Source organism: Biomphalaria glabrata, chromosome 11, assembly GCF_947242115.1.
Source record: "Biomphalaria glabrata chromosome 11, xgBioGlab47.1, whole genome shotgun sequence".
In the NCBI taxonomy this organism is placed as follows: Eukaryota; Metazoa; Mollusca; class Gastropoda; family Planorbidae; genus Biomphalaria; species Biomphalaria glabrata.
This window is the reverse complement of record NC_074721.1, coordinates 4,005,896-4,014,985: the sequence shown is the minus strand read 5'-3', so window position 1 is coordinate 4,014,985 and position 9,090 is coordinate 4,005,896.

Below are 9,090 nucleotides of genomic sequence, written 5' to 3'. Positions count from 1 at the left end.
GTTCCTTAAAAAAAAAAGATGATTAGTCCTGCGTCTTAATTTAGATTTTCCTGGCAGATTCAGACAACCCATTCCTTGCTGTAATGGCAGTAGGGAAGAGAATGCACGTGTACCAATGTGGGATTTGACCAAGTCACTGACCAGTGTGTTTTAACATGTACCTTCAGAGGGAGCAGACTGTACTTCAAGTACTTGAGATGCCAGAGTGCCTAATCGATGTGTTGTCAGCGTTTATTGATCCAAATTAACAGAATAACAACTTCGAAAAAAAAAAATAGAACGGACTTGCTATTAACATCGATTCCATTTTTTTTACCTTTACCTATCCATTAGTCTGTCGGGGCACCATGCAAGATTTGTCGACCGTTTTTCTCCATTCCTTTCTGTCTTTTGCCTTAGTTAGAACCTCTTTCATTGGCAGGCCCGTCCATTCTTCTTATCTTATACAATACAGACGTTACTTCAGACAAGAAGATGAGTACGTTGTCTTCCCATCGCTTTCTCTGCCTCTTTGTTTTTTCTTGTTAATGTTCCCTGAAGGAAGGTCTTTGCGAGCACCGAAGACCTTGTAATATGGCCATAGATTTTTTTTTTTTTTTTTTGGTTGTTGTTCAAAATACGAACAACATAAAACATAATTGATACTGTGGTGGATGTTGTGCAGTCAACCCAATCATCCATGGTATTTAACGATTGGTACTACATTTCTTTGACACTAACGAAGTAATTTTTACTGTCACCTCATAACATTGCCCTATTCACTTATATAAGTTACAACATGTCCTATTATTAAACAAGCAAAATGTAATTAAAAATAAAATGAAGGAACTCTGCATAGTTTACCTGTTTATTTATTCTATTATTATTAAAAGTATTGTTATTTTAAAATCTAACACTTTAGAATTCATTGAAACGCTGTAGTGGTAATTTAAGTTTTATATCACCTTTTAATACACTTTATTTGTTATAGAAATAAGGTTTACAACGATGTTATTTCCTCCTCTTTGTGAGCCTTTATGATGCGCACCCAGGGTCGGATCTAAGGGAGGGCTAGCGGGGCTGTATATACCTCCCACAAGAGAGGACAATAGAGATTTTTTTAAAAATAAAATCGGAATTTCGAATGGTCAGAAACATTGGTCTTAAATTTAATAATTTTTTTCTCATTTTTACCTACTAAACTTTAAATCTTACGGTTCGTAGCACAGTCCTGTCTTAGTTAATTAAAAAGAGTTTGCTTCTATATCTCCGGATTTACGGTAGTGCGTCAACCTATAGAGCCTTCCACAAACTCAGATAAATTGATTTTTATTAACGCTTTTGAAAAAGTGTAGTGGTTTCCACAAAATCCTGCCCCGGGGCCAACCACTTACTTAAATCCGGCCCTGTGCACACCCGTCTAGAAAAACCACAGCTCACGTTTAGTCGTTTTACATTGCAATTTTTGCTTAAAACTAATTTAATGGACTGTTTTGGCTAGGAAGGCTTCTCAAAAGTTTACGTTCAGACATTTAATATTGCACTTAGTATATTCATTATGGCTTAAGTACGATACATAAAAGTTATGCAAAATCTATATGGACTTTTTAACTGTTCATTGGTCCAAACAAATGGAAATTCAGTTTGACTACAATTGATCAACTGAGCGTAACTACAATGCGTTAGTATTCTAAAGAATGCTTAATTTAATGAAATTATTTTTATGAGCAGAAAAAGTCTAAATACAAATTAAAAAGTTATTTTTAGCGGCCCCCGAAAGGGGAAAAGACGCTATTAGTTTTGTGCGAAATGTCTGTCCGTCCGTCCCGTTTAGATCTCGTAAACTAGAAAAGATAGTGAAAATCCGACATCACAATATTTTAGACCATTCAAAGTTCTGATGCAACGGCTACTTTTTTTTCTGAAAGCGAAAAATCTAATTTTTAAAATCACTTATGCAAGCAGTTTTTTAAGGAGAAAAAGCTAATTAGTATGCATTATAAGTTAGACCTAATTTAAAACGAATAGTAATCTTGTAAACTGCATTTTCTTTATAATAATTAATCTGGTTGCCTTAATGAGAATTTGAATAAGACATAGAGCCTTTTCAAAAAATTACATCAATGATTAGACTTCAGTTAATTCAGGAGAGGCAAAGCGCTAGATAGGCTCGATACCGGGTGAAGACTGGGATTTTCAATTTCGGAACCCTTGTGCACCCCTTAGTCCACCCAGCTCTAATGGATACATGACATTAGTTGGGAAAAGTAAAAGCGGTTGGTCGTTGTGCTGGCTACATGACACCCTCGTTAACCGCAGGCTACAAAAACAGATGAACCTTACATCATCTGCCCCATAGACCACATGGTCCGAAAAGGGAACTAGTTAGGTCAGGTTCACATCTAACCTTGCATTCAATTGCACCTATCCCTTGATCTGCTGGACCGCTGGGGCACTACACAAGATCTGTCAACCTTCCTTCTCCATTCTTATCTCTCATTTGCCATTGATATAATTTCATTCGGATGTTCTTTCTGAAAATATTGAAGACTGCCTGGGTGGACCACATCGGGGGCCGATTTTGAGTTTGAGTTTCCACACAAACTGTCTTTGTAACCTTGTTAAATTATATTGTAGTATTTTACCAACAAAATAAAATACTACACAGTCTACTCTGCATAATTGGTATTTGAGTTTTTGGCACATTGGCACAATATAGACCATTTCGTGCCCGCTGCAAAATTGGACTACACTAGTTATTCAAAGCTATCTCAACTGGGAATAGTTAGCCATTTGCTGTGAAAAGAATATTTGACTTATTTATACGATTGTGAAAATTCGACATCATATTTTAGACCTTTCAAAGTTATGATGCAACGGCTACTTTTTTCTTTTCTGAAAGTGAATGATTTAATTTTTAAAATCAACTTTGTAAGCAGTTGTTTATTTTTCATAAAAATACACCATTTTTACAACTATTCAGAATGGATGACTGCCTGGTCGTGCGGTTTGCGCGCTGGACTATTGTTCAGTTGTATCAGGTTCAAACCCTTCCCTTCTTCCATCCCCCGTCGTCCTGCGGGAGGTTTGGACTAGGAAGTAATTATCTTGAACTCTGAAGGAACATCCGAAACATGTAAAACATTTTATAAACAAACGTTTTTCACTATTAATAGTAACAGACACGAGAGATTTTTAAGTAAGACAGATAGGTAGGCTATTTACCATATTTTAACACATTTATGCAAACGGTTTTAGATTTTTTGTCAAAAAAAATATTTTTTTTACAAATGTATTGCTAGGTTATGTAAGTTCTGTCATACTAACTACTACATTTCCCAAAAAGTTGGTTACTATTTTTTTTCAAAGAGACAAAATCTATTTAATATACATATAAGTGGAACATTATTTAAAACAACAATTAATAAGTAGTTTTTCATATTATCGTGTGAACAGCAGGGCGATGCAGAAAGTACAGGACACTTAACTAAGGATTTTATTTTTTTTACGGAATTTTGATTTTTTAATGAGGCTTTGAATAAGAGATTGACTCTATGCAAAATAAGTAGATCAATTAGATAATCATATATTACATCAGTTAGGCAAGGTTCACATCTAACTTCACGTTCACTTATCCCTTGGTCTGCTGGACCGTTGGGGCACCACACAAGATCTGTCAACCTTCTTTCTCCATTATTCTCTGTCGTTTGCCTTTGATAGAATTTCGTTCTGATATTCTTTTTGAAAATATTAAAACCTGCCTTTTTACCTGCCTGGGTGGACCACTTCGGGGGCCGATTTTGAGTTCGTGTTTCCACACAAACGGTCATTGTAAACCTTGTTTGTTTGTTTACGAGTTCAAAATAAATTACAAAAGGGGTACAAATGCTTCTTATTCTTCATTAGTAATATTAGAGCATTTAATCAGAGCCTGAGTCAGCCAGGAAAATCAATGACTTGGCAGAATTTAAGCCATTGATTAACATGCATGACTAGATTGATCTAGGAACACGCGCAAGACGTAATCATCTTTTTGGAAGTCAAGTCTGTATTTCATAAAATAAGATATTTGTCATGGGCCCGTAAGCAATGAACGGTTAGGAACCCTTTCCCGCCATTTTTCGCAAGTGGTGAGAATCTTGAAATGTGGCGATACAGAGTGTTATTTATTTTACAAAATTCATTTGTTGTTGTTTTTTGGTCGCGAAAATGTCCTCCTATATCAAGGTCAGCATATCATTAACACATTACAAATGCCATGCCAACCATACACTTTCAAGTAGGCCCATAATTGTTTCTAAACATCAACAAGTGGTTGATAGAAGAATTGATATAGAGGCTTAACAATTTAGGCTAAACTCTTTTATTTTTGTTCTTTTCTTGACAAGTTACTGACACGTCTGACAATGCTGGTATGGTAGATCCTTACTGTGTAGTCATAGAAGTGTGTAGTGTAAAATGCCGACAACAGCACATATATAAAGTCTGCTGGCGTCACTCATGGCCATTTTATTGTGTTGCACAAGGTTGGCGTTCCGGATGGTCTCATCGGAAAACAAAAGCATTGTTTTCTTAACCCAGTCTCAAAGGCTTTGCCACGCCAAGTCAAGGTGGTCAGTCTCTGGTCAGCCTGAAACTCCACAAGGGGGACGTTTTATCTGTGCTTTACTTTGCTTTGCTATGTCTACACCACAGACGCATTGTGTCTCAGTCCAAGATGGCGGATGAGACTTACGCGTCACTTACTCAGAAAAAAAAAATAATTAGTTGTTTTTTTTTGGGTTAGGCCCTTTATTTCTTTATCAGGTGTCATCCAATTCAAATCCATGTGCAGACCTGATATGTCGCCATATTTTATTTTTCTTAATCTAAGACGTTTAATAATACGTCCAGCCGTAATTGGTTACTGAGTGAATAAAGAATGCCCGGGTATGTTGCGCGCCGCGAAGCATTTATTGCTATGGAAAAAAACTCATCAATTTGGCTCCAACCGATAACACCCCCCCCCCAACCAGTGGCGTAGTATCTATGGCGCGAAGGGGTTCAATGAACCAGGGCCCACGGCCATTAGGGGCCCACAGCCTGAAGCGTAGCAATCAACAATGACGCAAAGGGGCTCATTGCCCATGGGTCCATGACACATGAACAGCTGGGACCACCATAAAAACTTGGGGATGACACCTAAGTGAAAAAATAAATGCACTTTAGTGAAAACCTATAATAACTAGAATCTAAAAAGCTCCCTCAAAATAGTGTGAATGTTGTACCAAAAGTTATAGTAACTTCAATAAAACATTAGCTTATGTTTTAAGCTTTAATGTAAGGTACCACTTTCCATCAGGTTTATTGTAAATTGTAATGGTGGCTAGCCCTATACGTGCGTTTGAAGTGATAATCATTTCTATATCTTCAGTTCATAAAACCATTGTTAGTATTTACAGGTATGGGGGGGGGGGGAAGAGGGATGTGGAGAGTTTGGTTAAGAATATATTAATGTGTTGTACAGGGGAAAAAAGGGGGAGGGGTCGAAAATAACAATTAGGTCTATTGGGAATTTGGGATAGTCCTGATAGTCACGAATTAAAATTTTGATACAGCTGCTAATTATTCCTTTTTCTTAAAGCTTAATCTGTTTTTTATTTTGTTTTGTATTTAAAAAATTGTGAAAGAAATCTTTATAGTTTCTGACTAGTACTTTCTAATGTTGCTGTAATACTAGTAAGATCTAAACTGTATTACTTTCATGTTCAGAACACTTTGAACTGTCACGATTGATATGTTTCCATTACTATTAAATCCGACAAAGTTGACACTGTAAAATAGTGTAGAACATTCTATCAGAACGACTGTTGTTGTCTTCTGTATTGTATAAAACAAATTTAATGCAATTAGAACAGAATTTAAAAAAAAGGGGGTAAAATCTAAACAAAAAAGAACACTAAATATTTATCAAGCCAGAGAAACATCCGAATATCACATGGGACTAGTTAAAATTAAATATGTTTGTGCTATTGCAATTAATGAGGACACTGATTTGAGGCGAAAGTTAATAACAAAGATCTAGAAGATAGAGAGATGACTAAATGAATGGAATAGTGTCTTTCACTGACCAATGCATGCTATTTGGTTGAAACTTGGTTCATAGATCTAAAGTAAGTTAACAATATTTAGATTTAGAAGATAGAGAGATGACTAAATGAATGGAATAGTGTCTTTCACTGACCAATGCTTGCTATTTGGTTGAAACTTAGTTCATAACTCTAAAGTAAGTAAACTATATTTAGATCTAGAAGATAGAGAGATGACTAAATGAATGGAATAATGTCTTTCACTGACCAATGCATGCTATTTGGTTGAAACTTGGTTCATAGCTCTAAAGTAAGTAAACTATATTTAGATCTAGAAGATAGAGAGGTGACTAAATGAATGGAATAACGTCTTTCACTGACCAGTGCATGCTATTTGGTTGAAACTTGGTTCATAGCTCTAAAGTAAGTTAACTATATTTAGATTTAGAAGATAGAGAGATGACTAAATGAATGGAATAACGTCTTTCACTGACCAGTGCATGATATTTGGTTGAAACTTGGTTCATAGCTCTAAAGTAAGTTAACTATATTTAGATTTAGAAGATAGAGAGATGACTAAATGAATGGAATAACGTCTTTCACTGACCAGTGCATGATATTTGGTTGAAACTTGGTTCATAGCTCTAAAGTAAGTTAACTATATTTAGATTTAGAAGATAGAGAGATGACTAAATGAATGGAATAACGTCTTTCACTGACCAGTGCATGATATTTGGTTGAAACTTGGTTCATAGCTCTAAAGTAAGTAAACTATATTTAGATCTAGAAGATAGAGAGATGACTAAATGAATGGAATAACGTCTTTCACTGACCAGTGCATGATATTTGGTTGAAACTTGGTTCATAGCTCTAAAGTAAGTAAACTATATTTAGATTTAGAAGATAGAGAGATGACTAAATGAATGGAATAACGTCTTTCACTGACCAGTGCATGATATTTGGTTGAAACTTGGTTCATAGCTCTAAAGTAAGTAAACTATATTTAGATTTAGAAGATAGAGAGATGACTAAATGAATGGAATAACGTCTTTCACTGACCAGTGCATGATATTTGGTTGAAACTTGGTTCATAGCTCTAAAGTAAGTAAACTATATTTAGATTTAGAAGATAGAGAGATGACTAAATGAATGGAATAACGTCTTTCACTGACCAGTGCATGATATTTGGTTGAAACTTGGTTCATAGCTCTACAGTAAGTTAACTATATTTATACAAAAACCTCAGAAAATCGTTATGAATATTGACATTTTCGTCATAGATAATAATATGTTGTTCTATATGAAAATAATACTTATAGTTTTTTGAGTAGCCTCATCACCACCCTCCCTCCCACCACAATACCATTTTAGCTAGGGTCTACTAATACCTAAATATTATCATTTAGACACTTGAAATAAAAGAAATATATCATTATTTGAGAAGAAACTGCCTGGCACAGTGGCAAGTATTTCAAACTTTCTTTTTAACCCCCTTTTTTTTTCTTACCCACAAACACACACATAAAGTACGTGAATTTTGAGGAGGGTCATTTTTTTAATTTTCTACCAGTGGGTAGCCACACTGGGTTGGCGTCTTTTCGGGTGTTAGATAAACACACACAACTAATAGGCTGTTTCCGCAAACAAGTTCAGGGGAGATTACGAGATGATTAAATCCCCTAACCAGCATGCCTCACCCTCCACATACAGCCCCCCCCCCTCCAACAGGTGAAAGTACAACGAACTTAAAACAGCACCCCCCGTAATGTCGATACAACAATAAGTAGATGTACCCTGATAAACGTCAGCGTGGGAGCCTGAGTGGTAGCCCCTCCTAATGGAAGGTCACGCCTGAGCTCGATGACACGACAAACAATGTGGACGCAAACCCCCCCCCCCCTTTCAAGGTCTGACAAGAGAGACACGCGTAGGCCTGTCTCAAGCAACCACATTGGAAAACAAAAAGTTAAACTCGTGGAGAGGACCAAGGCTTTTGGAGGAACGTCTGTAATTTACAAGATAATTTAAATCCGCCTTGCAAATATGGCGTGAGACATTTATATTTGAAAAAAAGAATGTGGAAGATAAAGGGAAATAGAATCTGAAGTTTACAAATAAGCAGTGCTTTTTTTTTTTTTTTTTGTAAAAAAATAGGAGCCGGTACTCAATGGTGGATTGCCTAACTTTTAACTACTAATAAATTAATAATAAACGTTAAAATACAAGAAAAACAAATATTTTTTTTCTCCACATTGAAAAAGGTGCCGGTACGCCGTACCGGTGCGTACCGTCACAAAAAAAGCACTGGATCTAAGTGTTTCTTATGTTTTTCTAACTTAAATATTAAGAAGTGCAGAAGAATCAAATTGCATATAGGCTAAATAATCGTAAAAATATGCCCTTCAATCTATTCTTTATTTGTTCCAAATATTTATATATAAAAAAACAGCATTGTCAGCTTTTATTTCATAAAAATTTATTGCAAAGACTAATGTATTTTCAAATACAAAATCTAAATTTTGAAATTAGCCTTATCCCTACCCAGACTGGGCCCTGCTAAATCCGTTTCGAGTAGGGCACTGAAATTAATAGGACCGGCCCTGCTACAGTGGATGCAATCATTTAATAAGGTGAATCGAACAGCCTATACAAATAATAATTTTTACAAAATTGTGAAAATAAAATATGAATGTTTAGTTTATTATATTATTTACACACAAATTAGGAATTGATTATAATTTTATAATAATAAGTTTAATAATAATTTTTAAAATATCCCATAATTATAATCAAGGGAAGTAAGGTTAGTAAGATAAAAGTAATTTTATTTTATATAAATTTGATTATCTCCCTTTGATAGATATGCATCAAATAAATATCTTTGTGCGTCGTCTATGCAATAATAAGTACATACTTATGATTTGTAATTTTAAATATATATAGTTCATAGATATTATAATTTAAAATGAAATGTTAACATATTGGTATTAAAGTGACGGTTGCAAGTAAAGGCCATAAAGACGTGCCTGAGAAAGCAAGCGGA